At 37.0% G+C, this 18,877-nt stretch overlaps 1 pseudogene; it reads left to right on the top strand.

The window, feature by feature from the left end:
- Positions 1-224: 224 nt before the first annotated feature.
- On the top strand, positions 225-4,258 carry LOC116813829 (immunoglobulin J chain-like; annotated as a pseudogene).
- Positions 4,259-18,877: the final 14,619 nt, after the last annotated feature.

Below are 18,877 nucleotides of genomic sequence, written 5' to 3' on the forward strand. Positions count from 1 at the left end.
CCATTTGTGGCACAGGTGCTTGTGGCTTTCCTGTCAGGTAAACTCCCTGCCCACATATGGGAACTGAACATATTAGACAATCATCCATAGACACACACTTTGTGTACCATAACCTATACATCTGACTTGAGTTTCTTCTGGAATCTGAAACTGTTCTGTGCTCCTACCTCTACCCTTTCAAGTTCCCAAACATTTCTATCCCTACTATTCAGTCTCACTCCAAGATGGAGGTTCTGGCCTCTCTCCAGATGCTCCAAACCACTGCAGATAACCTTGTCATGTCAAGTTTTATGCTAGTATGATTTTTACCTGCTTTGGGTGTTGTTAGTAGGAAAAAATATGGTAATCAATATGAAACTGTGTAAACTTAGGGTATTATTATTTATCAAGTTAGTTGAAATGGAAGTGAATTGACACTTGAATGTGGTTTAGAATAATATCTATGGCTCCGATTGTAATTCATTTCAGAATCTGGCATATATTCCTATATTTGTTATTAATGAAATGAGATATTGTATCAAAAGGAATTATATCAAACCCTCAATAAAATCTGACTGATGTCAGATGAAAGCCTTTCTACTGAATTTTACTTAAATAAAGATCTATGTTTTACTGACTTTGCTCAAAATCAATCAAGTTATCAAGACATAAAATATTCCAAGCACAAATTAATACCTCATAAGAGAGGCAGTTAAAAAGGTAATCTGCATATATAATCAATAGAGAACACCCTAGGCAGTATTTTTATAGTTTCAGAAGCATTCATAGTAATTTTTACCTTCATCCAGCATTTCCGAGGGTCTGAAGTGAAGCTTTCATTTCAAGGTACATTAAAGAAAATAACCTAAAAGTGAATAATTTTCTCAAATAATATGAAATACTGTATTCTTAATTCCCAATTCACCATGAGTTAATATACAAAGCTACTGGAATATCCAATATATAAGATTAATGGCACTCTACTGTGTCTTGATGATTACAAAATTATTCTAAATTTGGGTTTCATATCACTGTCTCACAAACTAAAATAAGATGTACTTCATAGGAGACCTGGTACACTACATGCTCATGTACGTTTGTGTGCGTGTGTGTGTGAGAGAAAGAGAAAGAGAGAGGGAGAGACAGAGAGACAGAGACAGAAAGGGAGATAAGAGGAAGAAAGAGAGAGTTGCTCAATATCCCTTTTGAGAAACTATCTTTCATTCATTCTGGATTTCCATTTCTGAAGTGTCCTGTGCCACACAAAACTTTGTTAAACAAATTTGTTGTGCTTTCCTCTTGTTAATCTACCTTTCATTATAGGAGTGTCAGCTGCAAACCTTGTGATAGGTAAGGAAGAGATATTACTTTTTCCCTCCTACAAATACAAACATCCCACTCAGATACACACTTCATGAGGACACTGGGCCACACCCATCCACACATGGTGTTACCATATTCCATTCAACTTCACATCACTTTCCCACCAGCACTTTACAAAAACTCACAAGGTGCAATCCTTCTAACTACCAAGGACACTAAAGAGGCCCCCAACCTCCCTCTCTTTAATTTCCTCATTTTCTCTCAGTCTATTTTGCATTTTCCCTCTGTGTTCACCTTCCTTTTTCTCTCTTCATCTCTCTTTTGTTCTTTTCCTCTTGCCTGTAGCATGTTGGACTTGGGAGCCAGGTAGACCAGCCTGGTGGGAGTGAAGACACCTGGTTCCACAAATAAATTTCCGATAAGGTCATGCTGTATTTATCATTGAATTCATTCATTTCTTGCCGATTTAATGTCTAAAACCGTGCTACCATTTTTATAAGAGCTCTGCTTTTTAATTAGATTAGTATCTAGATTTGTGTGTGTCAGAAAAGTTTCTGAGCACTATATTCCTAAACTCATTTTCTTACAAACCCTGTATTTTTAAAAGCACTGTTTTGCATAGCTCAGGGCTTTTTAGGAACTCATCTGTGCCTTCACAGCGGATGTGACTGTCCTCCCCCCAGAGTATTTTCTTCATATGCTTCTTTGGATACTTCCTATACTTTAGAAACTTCTCCAGATTTTTTAATAAACCTCAACCAAAACAACATATTGCAATAGTGTAAATGTAGAAGCAGAAATGAGACTCTACTATCATCTATAAGCCAGATAAGAAAAAAGATCCGTGAAAATGTACAATGCCACCATTCTCACTACAATTTTTTGTTTTGTAATATACAATTATTTTTCCTAAAAATATGTTATACATATTAAACTGCAATAAATTTATTATTGTTAATTTTTATTTCTATAAGAACACATGATACCTACCTTCTTAACAGATTTTTAGGTGCACAGTGCAATATTGTTAATTGCAGACATAACGTACAGCAGTTCTCTAGAATTTATCTTGCATAACTGAAATTGTATTGTTTTTTCTGAATAATTATATATTGAATTAATATATCATAATATATTATTTTAATACTTAAATACTTAGTCTATTCAGGCTATTATAACAAAAGTACCATAATCTGTGTGGCTTATTAACAACAGAAATTTATTTCTCACATTTCTAGAGTATGGGAAGTCCACCATAAAGCTCCAGCAGATTCAACATCTGGTGAAAGCTCGCTCTGGTTCATAGATGGTACCTTCTGTCTGTGTCCTTAAAGACAGAAGGGGCAAACCATCTCCTTTATGCCTTTTTTATAAGATAACTAATCCCATTACTAAAGGCTCTGCCCTCATGACCTAACAACCTCCTAAAGTATAACAGTGTGGATTAGGTTTCTTCAAATAAATTTTTGTGGTGTTACAAATATTCAGATCACAGAAATATTTTTAATATTTCTCACTTAATTACTAGTAGGATAAATAGCAGTAGATATAACCACATAAGAAAAGCTCTCTAGGGCCCTGGGTAATTTAAGAGTAAAAGGAAGTCCTGACATCCAACAGTTTAAGATCAGTAGGTTTAGAAAAGCACATATGTATGAGCCTTTTGATTATGAAAGACAATTTCCAGGTTGAGAGAAAGTATCTAAATAGTTCTATATGCAAAAACAATATGAAGATTTGTTTTTCCAACTTATGAGGGAAAAGAAAATTCAGTTCCTAAACTTGGGGCATTATGGAGAGTTTTTCTTGGCATTTTGGGTAGAAATAAACAAGGAGCAGGAGCAGCATGGACAAATAATGAAACGTTGGGAAGAGGGCTAGGAGAGGCTTGCAGAAAGAAATGAGTTTAAGCTCACAGGTGATGATGAGCAATTGCAGCGCCTCCAGATCCACTCCCCAAATTCCACCAAGACAGGAGAATTGTATTGTTTCTGCCACAAAATGCAAAAGAGGGACACAAACTATTTAATTAAATATTACCATCACGTTGAGCTCAGAAAGCTAAGGAGTTTGGGACCACTCTGGTAACATTAAAAAATTGGTATGCATGAGATATTTATCTTAGGTCACTGAGAACTCCTTCATTCCTCCCTCCTCCTATTTCAGATGTGAAACCAACCCACTTCCCACATGACACCAAGGATTCAAAACTGAGAGGAAAAGACAAAAGCCTTCATGTTTGCTTATGTATTTAAATGTTGATTCTACTTTGCTAATGGGCCCCTACCTTTCCTGGGTCAAAAAAAATAAAATAAAACAAGGCAGCAGGGCCTCTTTCTGCAAATGGAATTATTCTTGACTTACTTCCTTGTCCTTTATTCTTTCTGATATGTGTTGAGTTATAATTCTATATTAAACCTTGGAGGAAGTGTCTGACTCATTTTAGAATTTGGGTTTTCAAGAGAACTGAAGTCAAGATAAAGAACTATCTTCTTTTCTGGACAGTCCAGGCCATTTTTGTTAAGTCTGTTCTTGTGATATCAAGATGAAGATGAGAGGATCATTCTTGTTGATGACAAATGTAAGTGGGCCTATGTTATTTTCACCATCATCTCTTCTACCAAAGATCCTAATGAGGACATTGTGGAGAGAAACATTCAAATTGCTGTTCTCCTGGACAACAAGAAGAATATATCTGATCCCATCTCGAGGCTGAGAACAAAATTTGTGTACCATTTGCCGTACCTCTGTAAAAAATGTGATCCTACAGAAGTGGAACTGGATAATTAGAGTTCCTGCTACCCACAGCAATATCCATGACGAAGACAGTGCTACAGAGATATGCCACACTGATGTCAGAAACAAGTGCTACACAACTGTGGTCCCGTTTATATATGATGGTGAGACCAAAATGGTGAAAATATGCTTGACCCCAGGTGCCTGCTATCCTGACTAATTTGTCATTGCTGACTGCACAACTGTTTATCTTGAGAGGCTCTCCATTTTGATCCAGAAAGTTAATATATTTACTACCAGTGAATTTGAAACCTGGATTTTGTTTTAGATGATGTAAAACTAACGCCCCCCCCAAAATAATCGAAATAGTAACATTATTGTCTTTATTAGGTAATTACTTCTCAACTATATGGTCACACTGTACTAAAATCTGTCATTTATCATGCTTGCCTGAAGAGGTATGCTCCCTTAAGAATACAGTTTCTAGCATTAAAAAACAGACAAGGGGAGAAAATAAAACTCAAGGAGTAAAATCAGGAGGCATAACAAAATGTTGCCCTTTCTCTGCCTTTGCCTTGGAGAACCAGAGCTTTTTAATTTTCCATACTGTTCTCTCTTTAAAAAGTTTCACTGTATAGAGAACATACATGTGTAAACATAGGTCAATTATACGTCTTCATTCGAAAAATAATAATTGAAAAACATGTTTTTGGGCCGGGCACGATGGCTCAATCCTATAATCCCAGCACTCTGGGAGGCCGAGGCAGGCAGATCACTGAAGGCCAGGAGCTTCAGACCAGTCTGGCCAAACATGGCAAAACCTCATCTCTACTAAAAATACAAAAATAAACCGGGCATGGTGGCGCACACTTATGATCCCAGCTACTCGGAAGGCTGAGGCACAAGAATCACTTGAATCCGGGGGGCAGAGTTTGCAGTGAGCCCAGATTCCGCCACTGCACTCCAGCCTGGGCAACAGAGATCCTGTCTCAAAAACAAAACAAACAAACAAAAAACAACCAAAAAAAAATGCTTTGGAACTATTTATAAAAATAATTTAAAATGAAATCTCTACTATTTATGAAACTCATTAGCTGAATAATTAAATGCATAATTGAAAAATATATTTTGACATAACACCAGACTTGAAAGCAGATGATACAGATTTTCACCTTTTTTTGATAATCAGGTTAGCGTTAAGAAATTCCCATTGGAAACCACCTGGTTGTAAATGAATCTAATGAAATATGTATTCCAAAGTACTTATTCTCTAGCACAGTTTGAACAATTAACTAGATTCATAAGCATAAAAAAGAATAACACTTCTATGCAGATGCTCATAGTAAATGGAAATCAAGGAAATTATTTTCACATAGAACATTGGTCAAGTTGTATAATTTCCATTTTGGAAGGTAAGACTAAGTATTGTTACAGAAAATTAAATTATCAATTTCAAACCCATTAATTAATATTAAATCATATTATATTTAAAGATGTTTTGAACCTGTTAGATTTTTAAAATACATATTATTTTTAAAATATATTTAATTACGTTTACATTAAGAGGCAACATTTTTTTCTGAAGGCACCGTGAGGGCAAAGGAGCCACCTTCTACCCTTTCTCCTTGTAGAAGACCATGGGAATAGAATAATAAACATGCTCCACATCTGGGTACACCTATTGTCTTTCCAGAACGGTCTATCAACTCAGGTTTACTCTTCTAAAAAGGCATCGTCAAAATTATGTGGCACTCTGGCCGGGCGCGGTGGCTCACGCCTGTAATCCCAACACTTTGGGAGGCCGAGGCAGACGGATCACGTGGTCAGGAGATCGAGACCATTTTGGCTAACACGGTGAAACCCCATCTCTACCAAAAATACAAAAAAATAAAAAATAAAAAATAAAAAATTAGCCAGGCATGGTTGCAGGCGCTGTAGTTCCAGGTACTCCAGAGGCTGAGGCAGGAGAATGGCGTGAACCCGGGAGGCGCAGCTTGAAGTGAGCCGAGTTCGCGCCACTGCATTCCAGCCTGGGCGACAGAGCAAGACTCCATCTCAGAAAAAAAAAAAAAAGAGAGAAAAGAAAATTATGTAGCACTCCAGAGTCATAGGGGAACTACAATCTCAGGAATACAGAATTCACGTCCCATGTGGAATAACGGTAATTCTAAGGTGTCTCTCTTCTTCCTTCCACATTCTTCTAACTCTGTAAATTCTATTTTCAGGCAGAGCAGAGGTAGCTCGCACATCATCAATACGCAATTTCTTAGATTTGAAAAAAATACTATTATCCTTTTTGTAACCTGTCAACTCTGTGTCTTACTTTGTATTTTATTCCATATTTTGTTTTTTAAAAAATCAGATAGTAGTAGTTATTCCTTATTCTATTTTTGCAGTGAAGAATTTACAATAATTATGATTTGCTCAACGTTTCCTATTGTTATAACATTACGTTATATTCACCTTCCTCTTTTTTTACGCTATTTCGAAAATTGAGTCGGTAGTCTTTCTTGTGTGTAGATAAGGCAGCTTTGGAATAGTGCACTGTAACAGCAGCTGGTCACTTTTCTTCTACTTGGATATCAGTTGTTGAATATAATAATTTTTTAAAAGTCAAATCACTAGTTTCATGACATTTACAAACGGAAAAAAAACTATAATTGACACATATGTAAAATGACCCACTGTAATACTAGGTGAACACAGATATATTTAATGAGACAGGATCTTTTCTTAATCCTTTATCAAAAGTCAGCGCACCATCATTTCAGAGTCATTGGTAGCCCTCTACTCCCACTCATCTCCCATTTTGACTCCAAAGGGATTAGGGAATTCTAGCCCCATGGTCTCCTACATGAATTATATAATCAATCATTCTACTAGTATATCACTTTCATCTTGAAAAGCTAGGTAAGTTATTGAGATATCTACCAAATTGGTATTGTTTCTAAGGGGAAAATATATAAATAGATCTTTTCCCCCTATGTTCAGAAAGCAACAAATTATAAAAATAAGCAATGCTAGGCATGATAAGAAAAAAGAAAATACCCAGATTCATAGTAGTGGCATCTCTCTAAGTTGTTAAAATTAAGTAATTCCCAGAACATAAAAGCAACCATAATCCCTGTCACTCTGATGTTTTATAAAAAGATAATTCTGGTGTGACTGCAGCTCCATTGGTAAAGAACACTGCTCTCCTTTTTGTTGTCATTATCATGGAAATGAAGATTAGAACATTTCAACAGTAAACAAGATATATCCATTAGGTGAACCATGAAGTCCTGAACTATACTGTCATTTTGGTATTCAAACTAGAGGCGGATTCCAAACAGCAGCTATTTATCATTTTAAAAACCTCAAATGGCAAGTAGTGCGTAAATAGGGGTTGCTATTACTGTACCCAGGAAATCAGGAGCATTGATGTGCAAGACTCCAGGATAATGAGCTTTTGAAAAAGTTGTTTCCACTCTGGATAGCATTCCTCTTATTAACTAGCACATTTTCAAATATGTTGTATAAAAATTAATCACTTTCCAGCATCTTTTTGAAGTTAGCTAGTAAACCTTCTTTGAATTTTAAGAACAGGTTTTTTTCTTATTTTCTTCTTCCTGAAGGAGACTAATATGAGAAAAGCCATTATGTTAAAATCCAAAAGATTAAAATCCTCTGACTCACCTCTGTGAACCTAAGCCCCAGACAGTTTCACCAGCTCTACAGTTATTAGTAACACTAAAGTTGGGGATGAGAGGGCCTGTCAATATTTCCCAAAGTCTAGGAATTGAAAAGTCAGTAATTGCAATTTCTCTAACTAGCAATACAGATAACCTGTGTCACAAAGCATTTTTGCTTTCTTGGGTAACAAAATAAATCCTTTTGAATCAAGGGCAATAATCACATTTCTTATAAAAAAGAGATAGCAATATTACATGAGAACACCAAGCAAGTTGAAAAAACATGTCTCAATTTGGATTTAAAATTTATTTTATTTTTAATTTTTGTAGGTACATAGTAGATATATATATTTATGGAGTATATAGAATATTTTGATACAGGTATACAATGTTTAACAATTACATCAGGGTAAATGTATTCATCACTTCAAGCATTTACTATTTGTGTTACAAACAATCCAAATATACTCTTTTAGTTATGTTTAAATGTAAAATTAAATTATTATTGAATATAGTCACCCTGTTGTGCTATCAAATACTAGATCTTAGTTATTCTTTCTAACTATTTTTTTCTGCCCATCAGCAATCACTCCTTCCCCCTCACCCTCCACCCCTTCTACCCTTTCCAGCCTCTAGTAACTGTCGTTCTACTCTCTATCTCCATGAATACAATTGTTTTAAGTTTTAGCTCCCAAAAATAAGTGAGAACATGCAAAGTTTGTCTTTCTGTGTCTGGCTTATTTCACTTAACACCATGACCTCTAGTTCCATCCATGTTTTTGCAAATGACAGGATCTCCTTCTTTTTATTGCTGAATAGTACTCCATTGTGTATATGTACAACATTTTCTTTATCCATTCGTCTGTTGACAGACATTTGTGTTGCCACCAAATCCTGGCTATTGTGAATAGTGCTGCAATAAACATGGGAGTTCAGATTTCTCTTTGATATACTGATTTCCTTTCTTTTGGATATATGCCTGGCAGTGTGATTGCTGAATCATATGATAGCTCTATTTTTAGTTTTTTGAGAAACCTTCAAACTGTTCTCCATAGTGGTTGTACTAAATTACTTTCCCACCAAGAGTGTATGAGGCTTCCCTTTTCTCCATATTGTTGACAGCATTTGTTATTACCTGTCTTTTGGATAAAAGCCATTTTAACTGGTGTGAGATAATACTTCATTGTAGTTTTGATTCGCATTTCTCTGATGATCAATGATGTTGAACATTTTTTATATACCTGTTTGCCATTTGTATGTCTTCTTTTGAGAAAAGTCTATTCAGATCTTTTACTCATTTTTTAATCAGAATATTAGATATTATCCTATAGAGTTGTTCAAGCTCCTTATATAGTCTGATTATTAATCCCTCGTCAGATGAGTAGTTTGCCAATATTTTCTCCCATTCTGTGGGTTGTCTCTTCACTTTGTTGATTGTTTCCTTTGCTGTGCAGAAACTTTTTAACTTGATGTGATCCCATTCATCCATTTTTGCTTTGGTTGCTTGTGCTTTTGGGATATTACTCAAGAAACCTTTGCCCAAGTCAATGTCCTGGAGAGTTTCTCCAATGTTTCCTGTTAGTAGTTTCATAGTTTGGGAACTTAGATGTCTTTAATTCATTTTGATTTGATTTTTCTATAGGGCAAGAGAGAGAGAGATCTAGTTTCATTCTTCTGCATATGAATATCCAGTTTTCCCAGCATTATTTATTGAAGAGACTGTCCTTTCCCCATTATATATTTTTGTCACTCACTTTTGTCAAAAATGAATTCACTATAGATGTATGGATTTGTTTCTAGGTTCTCTGTTCTGTTCCATTGGTCTATGTATTTGTATTTATGCAAGTACCATGCTGTTTCAGTTATTATAGCTCTGTAGTATCATTTGAAGTTAGGTAATGTTATTCCTCCAGTCTTACTCAAAAGCCCAGGATAGCTTTTGCTATTCTGTTATTTTTGTGGTTCCATATAAATTTTAGAATTTTTTTTCTATTTCTGTGAAGAATGTCATTGGTATTTTGATAGAGATTGCATTAAATCTGTAGATTGCAAGCCACGCACGGGACTCATGCCTGTAATCCCAGCATTTTGGGAGGCCAAGGCAGAAGGATTGCTTGTGCCCAGGAGTTTGAGACCAGCCTGGGCAACATGGCAAAACTCTGCCTCTACAAAATATACAAAATATTAACCAGGTATGGGGGCACACACCTGCAGTCCCAGCTATTTGGGTGACTAAGGTGGGAGGATCACTTGAGCCCAGTAGGGAGGGGTTGCAGTGAGTCATGATCACACCACTACATTCCAGCCTGGGTGACAGAGTGAGACTCTGTCTTAAAAAAAAAAAATCTGTAGATTGCTTTGGGTAGTATGGACATTTTAACAATACTGATTCTTCCAATCCATGAACATGGAATATATTTTGATTTTTTGTTGTCCTCTTCAATTTCTTTCATCAACATTTTACAGTTTTCATTGGAGAGATCTTTCACTTCTTTGGTTAAGTTAATTCCTAGGTATTTAATTTTATCTGTAGCTATTGTAAATTAGATTAATTTCTTGATTTCTTTTTCAAATTGTTCACTGTTGGCATAGAAAAATGCTACTCATTTCTGTATGTTGATTTTATATTCTGCTGAAACTTTACTGAATTTGTTTATCAGTTCTAATAGTTTTTGGTGAAGTCTAGGTTTTTCCAAATATAAGATTATATCATCTACAAACAAGGATAATTTTACATCTTCCTTTCCAGTTTGGATGCATTTTATTTCATTCTCTTGTCTGATTACTCTGGCTACGGCTTTCAGTGCTATGTTTAATAACAGTGATGAAAGTGGGCATGCTTGTCGTGTTCCAGATTAAGAGGAAAGGCTTTCAGTTTTTCTCCATTCAGTATGATACTAGCCTGTGGGTCTGTCACATATGACTTTCATTATGTTGAGGTATGTTCCTTCTATACCCAGTTTTTTGAGGGTTTCTAAATCATGAAGTGATGTCAAATTTTATGAAATAATTTTTCAGCATCAATTGAAATGATCATATGAATTTTATCCTTCATTCCCTTGATATGATGTATCACACTGATTGATTTGCATATGTTGAACCATCCTTGCAGTCCTGGGATAAATCCCTGTATTTGGACTTTAAGAATAAATTTCTATTCTATATAGGACCAACTGACTCCCCTAATATTTGGGAAGCTTGGAGCAAAAGAAAAATAGAGACTCACATGGCATATATCTAAATATTTAAAGTTATAAGTCAAGCCAATAAACTCAAATAAAATGTGTCATATGCTTCTACCTTTACAGTTCTTGGAATCCTCAGAATGCCACCCAAAAATGTGGCAGTGTAGGAAAAGCCAGCCCCACATCAAAGTGCACTCAGCTCCTGTCCCTGGCTTTTTCTCCCTTCTTTGCACCTGGCTTTGTTCCACATCATGAGGATTCTCATGCCACATATATGTCTATTCAAACCTAAACATCTAAGCTCTAGCTACATCTCCCATTCTGCAACCAGCCACTCCAAAGCCACCTCTTGTGCCAAGAGATGTACTCATCATTCATGAAGTTCTCATTTTGGACCATAAATCTTGCCTGAGACCAGACTCAAGGAAAAGACTCATGCAGATTTTGCAAGTAAGTTGAACATTGTTTGGGAAAGGCATCCGTTCCCCATTTTCTGGGGCCGCAAATACCCAAAACATGGTCTTGATAAAAAGATAGTGCAAATGTTGCATAGGCATGTTCCATTGGACTCACAGACTCTCCATATAATGGAGAACATGACAGCAAATGGAGAACCAAAGTAGAGTGAGAACCAAAGTAGAGTAAGAATCCGTTTGTGTGAATGTAAGGGTAATATTATAGATTAAAATAGTTTACTGATTTTCCAGAGAAACACTCTCATGGGTAACATCCTTAGATTTTTTTTTTTAATTATACTTTAGGTTTTAGGGTACATGTGCACAATGTACAGGTTTGTTACATATGTATCCATGTGCCGTGTTGGTTTGCTGCACCCATTAACTCGTCATTTAGCATTAGGTATATCTCCTAATGCTGTCCCTCCCCCCACCCCACAACAGTCCCCAGAGTGTGATGTTCCCCTTCCTGTGTCCATGAGTTCTCATTTTTCAATTCCCACCTATGAGTGAGAACATGCGGTGTTTGGTTTTTTGTCCTTGAGATAGTTTGCTGAGAATGATGTTTTCCAGTTTCATCTATGTCCCTACAAAGGACATGAACTCATCATTTTTTATGGCTGCATAGTATTCCATGGTGTATATGTGCTACATTTTCTTAATCCAGTCTATCGTTGTTGGACATTTGGGTTGGTTCCAACTCTTTGCTATTGTGAATAGTGCCGCAATAAACATACGTGTGCATGTGTCTTTATAGCAGCATGATTTATAGTCCTTTGGGTATATACCCAGTAATGGGATGGCTGGGTCAAATGGTATTTCTAGTTCTAGATCCCTGAGGAATCGCCACACTGACTTCCACAATGGTTGAACTAGTTTACAGTCCTACCAACAGTGTAAAAGTGTTCCTATTTCTCCACATCCTCTCCAGCACCTGTTGTTTCCTGACTTTTTAATGATGGCCATTCTAACTGGTGTGAGATGGTATCTCACTGTGGTTTGGATTTGCATTTCTCTGATGGCCAGTGATGATGAGCATTTTTTCATGTGTTTTTTGGCTGCATAAATGTCTTCTTTTGAGAAGTGTCTGTTCATGTCCTTCTCCCACTTTTTATGGGGTTGTTTTTTTTTTGTTGTTGTTGTAAATTTGTTTGAGTTCATTGTAGATTCTGGATATTAGCCCTTTGTCAGATGAGTAGGTTGCAAAAATTTTCTCCCATTCTGTAGGTTGCCTGTTCACTCTGATGGTAGTTTCTTTTGCTGTGCAGAAGCTCTTTAGTTTAATTAGATCCCACTTGTCAATTTTGGCTTTTGTTGCCATTGTTTTTGGTGTTTTAGACATGAAGTCCTTGCCCACGCCTAGATTTTTTGTGTGTCCTTTTTATGTATCTTCCCCCAATCAAAGGACCAATGGCAAGTCCAAGACAAGAAAATTTAAATTTCAAAAGTCAGGGATGTTGGACTTAGAGAAAGAGATGGAAAATTGTTAGCAACATTCATATAATAAGACACAGACACCACCCTTTTCTAACAGTGTAATTTATTACATTAGAACATGGAGGTCCCATCACTGTGCAGCTGCCCTTAGGGAGGTCTGCATGTCGATCCAAAGCATGCACTATGCTTGTTCAAATCTTCTTCACTTTAGATGCAATCCGTCCTACTAGAAAAAATAACCATTTACATGAGTTCCTAGCCAGTACTCAGCACTAGGAATCCAGATTACTTCAGAGGAATGAGCATTTGTTGATCTGGATAGTGGTGCTACATAGGAAATTTTAAAAGTTGGAAAGAATAACCTAAATAGGAAAGACTGGTTTGAACTGGGCAAGTGGAACTCTAACCCCTCATACTGCAGGAAGAGGCAGAAAGGGAGTTTCTCAGGATTTCCCTGATTTAACAGCCTGCTCAGTGGCTGTTATGTCCACAGTTTGTGGGTGTTCTACGCAGAAGTGGCACCAGACCTCATTGAAAAATGACGTATGTCTATAATGCTTAGTGCTCCTCTCTGTCATGACCCTCTGGCTTCCTTCATTGCTTGCCCTCAGATGGCTGGGACCCTCATTATAATTTCATCTGTCCACTTCCAGAGCAGATTTAATGATCACCAGCACCTCAACAACAGATCTGGGGCAGTCTTGCTGCAGCAAAAGATTGCTAATTTCTGAAATCATTAAATGTAAGATATGCAAAGAACTTTAGCTGGTATCTAACCCAAATCCTTCATTTTACAGATGGACAAGATGAAGCCTAAAAATATCAGTGACATATGCTTGATTACATAGCTTGGGACTTGAATCTAGGGAAGAGGAAAGGGAAAGAAACAGAACTAGGTAATTGTAAACTATTAATATTCAGTGGGTACTCTGATGGCTAATTTTAGGTGTCTGCTTGACTGGACTAAGAGGGACGCAGATAACTATTAAAACATTATTTCTAGGTATACCTGTGAAGATGTTTCCAGAAAAGATTGACATTTGAATCCGTGGACTGAGTAAGGAAGATCCACCCTCAATGCAGGCAGACACTGTCCAATCTGAGGGCCCAGATAGAACAACAGGGCAGAGAAAATGGGAACTCACTTTCTCCAGGAGCTGGGACACAATCCTTCTCCTGCCCTTGGACATGAGAACTCCAGATTCTTCAGTCTTTGGAGCCTCAGACTTGCAGCAGTGCCCCCCTAGGTTCTCAGGTCTTCAATCTTGGACTGAGAGTTACACCAGTGGCTTCCCTAGTTCTGAAGCCTTAAGACTTGGACTGAGCCACCCTATCAGCCTCCCTGGTTCTCCAGCTTGCAGATAACCTACTGCAGGACTTCTTAGCCTCTATAATCATGTGAGCCAATTTCCTTAATAAATCTACTCTCATCTATCTATCTAATCTACCTATCTACCTATTATCTATCTATCTATCATCTATCTATCTATCTATCTATCTATCTATCTATCTATCTATCTATCTATTTATCTAACATATTGGTTCTGAAGACTGATGTGAGAATTAAAAACCGAAACTGAGTCAAGTGCCTGGCACATTGTATGTATCTGAAAATTTGTTTTTAAGTTCCTACTATGCTACTATCTACCTTAATGACTTTGGGGGATGTTTCTCAAAATCTTTTGTTGTATCTCAGTTTCATTATTTTGACAATGGAAATGATAATAATGGCAAGGACCTCAAAGAGAGCTCTATGCTGGACCTAGTTATCATTAAAGGGCTAAGTTGCAGTGTCAGCCATGGACAAATCATAAAATACAAGGAGACTCGGGACATCTGTGACCTGTGAGGACTCGTGTCTCACATGCTAAACCCCCATGTCAAGCTGTCTTTATGAGGAATAAGGAGGGCATTGGGGTGCAGATTCCTTAAGCATCAGACATTTTCAGTTTCCTTTTATCAGGTACTGTAATAAGAACATACCTGATACATATAATGTGCCAGGCACTTGATTCAGTTTCAGTTTTTAATTCTCAAATCAGTCTTCTAAAATGAGTATCTCTTAACCCCTTTTATAGAAGAGTGAATAGAGGCTCAGGTAAGCTAAGTAACTCCTAGACCACAGAGCGAGTAAGGGACAGAGACAGCACTCAAGTCCAAGTTCTTTCCACCACACCAAGCTGCTTCTCATATTTTATATACCTTTATGTACCCTACAATATAAGTGGTACAAAAGGTGGGCATCTATTAACAACCTGTTCATTTTAAAATAGCCTGCAGCAAGGCAGAATGATAATGAAATGGAGAATTTGCTACTCTCTTTCTGTTGTTAGTGCCGTGATAAAGCTGGTGGTCATCAGAGTAGTTCTGTTCAGTTCACAATGATATGAATAACAACTCACTGTTCTAGTCACAAAGCACTTTTATAATCTCAAACTCAAACGCCTGTGAGGTCATTGCCATTATTATCATTTCCATCATCAAAATAATGAAACTGAGATACAACAAAAAATTTTGAGAAACATCTCCCAAAGTCATTAAGATAGGTAGTAGCGTAGTGGTAAAAACAAGTTTCCTGACTATATGCCTCAAGCTTTTGATGAATCTAAAGTTCTTTAAAAATTTGAAGGGCCTGTGAATACAGAGTAGTTTCTGACTAATGCAGTCAGTCAATATACATTTATTATTTGGAAAATGGCAGAGAATCACAACTCTTATCTAACTCAACTGTTTCTAAACATTCATAGAAATTTAATCTGTTAATAATTGAGTTTGGGATGGCTGGGGCACTTAGAAAAATAGACTATTTTAGTGTCACAGGTGAGACAAAGAACAGGCTGAGAAGCTCATGAATCGCTGCATTCCTCTTACTAATTACAGAAAAACAAGAAATTCAGTGCTGCTAAAATTGGGCTTCAGAATCATTTTCACGACAACCCACACATCATCCCTGAATTTCCTGAAAGAACATCTTTAGGTAATGATTTTTTAATATTCATTCTATTCTTTTTTTAAATTTTATTATTATTATACTTTAAGTTTTAGGGTACATGTGCACAATGTGCAGGGTTGTTACATATGTATACATGTGCCATGTTGGTGTGCTGCACCCATTAACTCGTCATTTAGCATTAGGTATATCTCCTAATGCTATCCCTCCCCCCTCCCCCCACCCCACAACAGTCCCCAGAGTGTGATGTTCCCCTTCCTGTGTCCATGTGTTCTCATTGTACAATTCCCACCTATGAGTGAGAACATGTGGTGTTTGGTTTTCTGTCCTTGCGATAGTTTGCTGAGAATGATGGTTTCCAGTTTCATCCATGGACATGAACTCATCATTTTTTATGGCTGCTTAGTATTCCATGGTGTATATTTGCCACATTTTCTTAATCCAGTCTATCGTTGTTGGACATTTGGCTTGGTTCCAAATCTTTGCTATTGTAAATAGTGCCGCAATAAACATACGTGTGCATGTATCTTTATAGCAGCATGATTTATAATCCTTTGGATATATACCCAGTAATGGGATGGCTGGGTCAAATGGTATTTCTAGTTCTAGATCCCTGAGGAATGGCCACACTGACTTCCACAATGGTTGAACTAGTTTACAGTCCCACCAACAGTGTAAAAGTGTTCCTATTCCTCCACATCCTCTCCAACAACTGTTGTTTCCTGACTTTTTAATGATCGCCATTCTAACTGGTGTGAGATGGTATCTCACTGTGGTTTTGATTTGCATTTCTCTGATGGCCAGTGATGATGAGCATTTTTTCATGTGTTTTTTGGCTGCATAAATGTCTTCTTTTGAGAAGTGTCTGTTCATATCCTTCGCCCACTTTTTATGGGTTTGTTTGTTTTTTTGTTGTAAATTTGTTTGAGTTCATTGTAGATTCTAGATATTAGCCCTTTGTCAGATGAGTAGGTTGCAAAAATTTTCTCCCATTCTGTAGGTTGCCTGTTCACTCTGATGGTAGTTTCTTTTGCTGTGCAGAAGCTCTTTAGTTTAATTAGATCCCATTTGTCAATTTTGGCTTTTGTTGCCATTGTTTTTGGTGTTTTAGACATGAAGTCCTTGCCCATGCGTATGTCCTGAATGACATTGCCTAGGTTTTCTTCTAGGGTTTTTATGGTTTTAGGTCTAACATGTAAGTCTTTAATCCATCTTGAATTAATTTTTGTATAAGGTGTAAGGAAGGGATCCAGTTTCAGCTTTCTACATATGGCTAGCCAGTTTTCCCAGCACCATTTATTAAATAGGGAATCCTTTCCCCATTGCTTGTTTTTGTCAGGTTTGTCAAAGATCAGATGGTTGTAGATATGTGGCATTATTTCTGAGGGCTCTGTTCTGTTCCATTGATCTATATCTCTCTTTTGGTACCAGTACCATGCTGTTTTGGTTACTGTAGCCTTGTAGTATAGTTTGAAGTCAGGTACCGTGATGCCTCTGGCTTTGTTCTTTTGGCTTAGGATTGACTTGGCGATTCGGGCTCTTTTTTTGTTCCATATGAACTTTAAAGTAGTTTTTTCCAACTCTGTGAAGAAAGTCATTGGTAGCTTGATGGGGATGGCATTGAATCTATAAATCACCCTGGGCAGTATGGCCATTTTCACGATATTGATTCTTCCAACCCATGAGCATGGAACGTTCTTCCGTTTGTTTGTATCCTCTTTTATTTCATTGAGCAGTGGTTTGTAGTTCCCCTTGAAGAGGTCTTTCACATCCCTTGTAAGTTGGATTCCTAGGTATTTTATTCTCTTTGAAGCAATTGTGAATGGGAGTTCACTCATGATTTGGCTCTCTGTTTGTCTGTTATTGGTGTAAAAGAATGCTTGTGATTTTTGCACATTGATTTTGTATCCTGAGACTTTGCTGAAGTTGCTTATCAGCTTAAGGAGATTTTGGGTTGAGACAATGGGGTTTTCTAGATATACAATCATGTCATCTGCAAACAGGGACAATTTGACTTCCTCTTTCCCTAATTGAATACCTTTCATTTCCTTCTGCCTAATTGCCCTGGCCAGAACTTCCAACACTATGTTGAATAGGAGTAGTGAGAGAGGGCATCCCTGTCTTGTGCCAGTTTTCAAAGGGAATGCTTCCAGTTTTTGTCCATTCAGTATGATATTGGCTGTGGGTTTGTCATAGATAGCTCTTATTATTTTGAGATACGTCCCATCAATACCTAATTTATTGAGAGTTTTTAGCATGAAGCTTTGTTGAATTTTGTCAAAGGCCTTTTCTGCATCTATTGAGATAATCATGTGGTTTTTGTCTTTGGTTCTGTTTATATGCTGGACTACATTTATTGATTTGCGTATGTTGAACCGGCCTTGCATCCCAGGGATGAAGCACACTTGATCATGGTGGATAAGCTTTTTGATGTGCTGCTGGATTCGGTTTGCCAGTATTTTATTGAGGATTTTTGCATCAATGTTCATCAAGGATATTGGTCTAAAATTCTCTTTTTTTGTTGTGTCTCTGCCAGGCTTTGGTATCAGGATGATGCTGGCCTCATAAAATGAGTTAGGGAGGATTCCCTCTTTTTCTGTTGACTGGAATAGATTCAGAAGGAATGGTACCAGCTCTTCCTTGTACCTCTGGTAGAATTCGGCTGTGAATCCATCTGCTCCTGGACTTTTTTTGGTTGGTAAGCTATTGATTATTGCCACAATTTCAGAGCCTGTTTTTGCTCTATTCAGAGATTCAACTTTTTCCTGGTTTAGTCTTGGGAGGGTGTATGTGTCTAGGAATTTATCCATTTCTTCTAGATTTTCTAGTTATTTGTGTAGAGGTGTTTGTAGTATTCTCTGATGGTAGTTTGTATTTCTGTGGGATCAGTGGTGATATACCCTTTATCATTTTTTATTGCGTCTATTTTGTTCTTCTCTCTTTTCTTCTTTATTAGTATTGCTAGCAGTCTATCAATTTTGTTGATCTTTTCAAAAAACCAGCTCCTGGATTCATTAATTTATTGAAGGGTTTTTTGTGTCTCTATTTCCTTCAGTTCTGCTCTGATCTTAGTTATTTCTTGCCTTCTGCTAGCTTTTGAATGTGTTTGCTCTTGCTTTTCTAGTTCTTTTAATTGTGATG

This window comes from Hylobates moloch, unplaced genomic scaffold (genome assembly GCF_009828535.3).
Source record: "Hylobates moloch isolate HMO894 unplaced genomic scaffold, HMol_V3 SCAFFOLD_9, whole genome shotgun sequence".
Taxonomy (NCBI): Eukaryota; Metazoa; Chordata; class Mammalia; order Primates; family Hylobatidae; genus Hylobates; species Hylobates moloch.